Raw genomic sequence first — 457 nt, forward strand, 5'->3', positions numbered from 1 at the left:
TTTTACCCAGTCTTTTTCTTATGGTGGAGTCATGAACACTGACCTTAGCTCAGGCAAGTGAGGCCTGCAGTTCTTTGGATGTTGTTTTGGGGTCTTTTGTGACCTCCTGGATGAGTCATCACTGTATTTTGTAAAGAGTAAAGTTAAGCTGAAACCAGCTTTCCTAGGATGTGATACATCACGTTAATTAATGGTAATACAGGTAGGGGGAGCGATCAATTTTTCACACAGGGCCATGTAGGTTTGGACTGTATTTCCCCTTCATAATAAACACCTTAATTTAGAAACAGCATTTTTTTTTACTTGTGTTATTTTTGACAAATTTGTTTGATGGTCTTGCCATATGGTAGCTGGGATTAGCTCCAGCCCCGCTGTGAGCCTGATAAGGATAAGCAGAAGGGGATAGATGGATCTGAAACATTTAAGTGTGATAACCATACAAAATAGAAAATCTTTT

This window comes from Pundamilia nyererei, unplaced genomic scaffold (assembly GCF_000239375.1).
Source record: "Pundamilia nyererei isolate P.nyererei 1_Seehausen unplaced genomic scaffold, PunNye1.0 scaffold00059, whole genome shotgun sequence".
In the NCBI taxonomy this organism is placed as follows: domain Eukaryota; kingdom Metazoa; phylum Chordata; class Actinopteri; order Cichliformes; family Cichlidae; genus Pundamilia; species Pundamilia nyererei.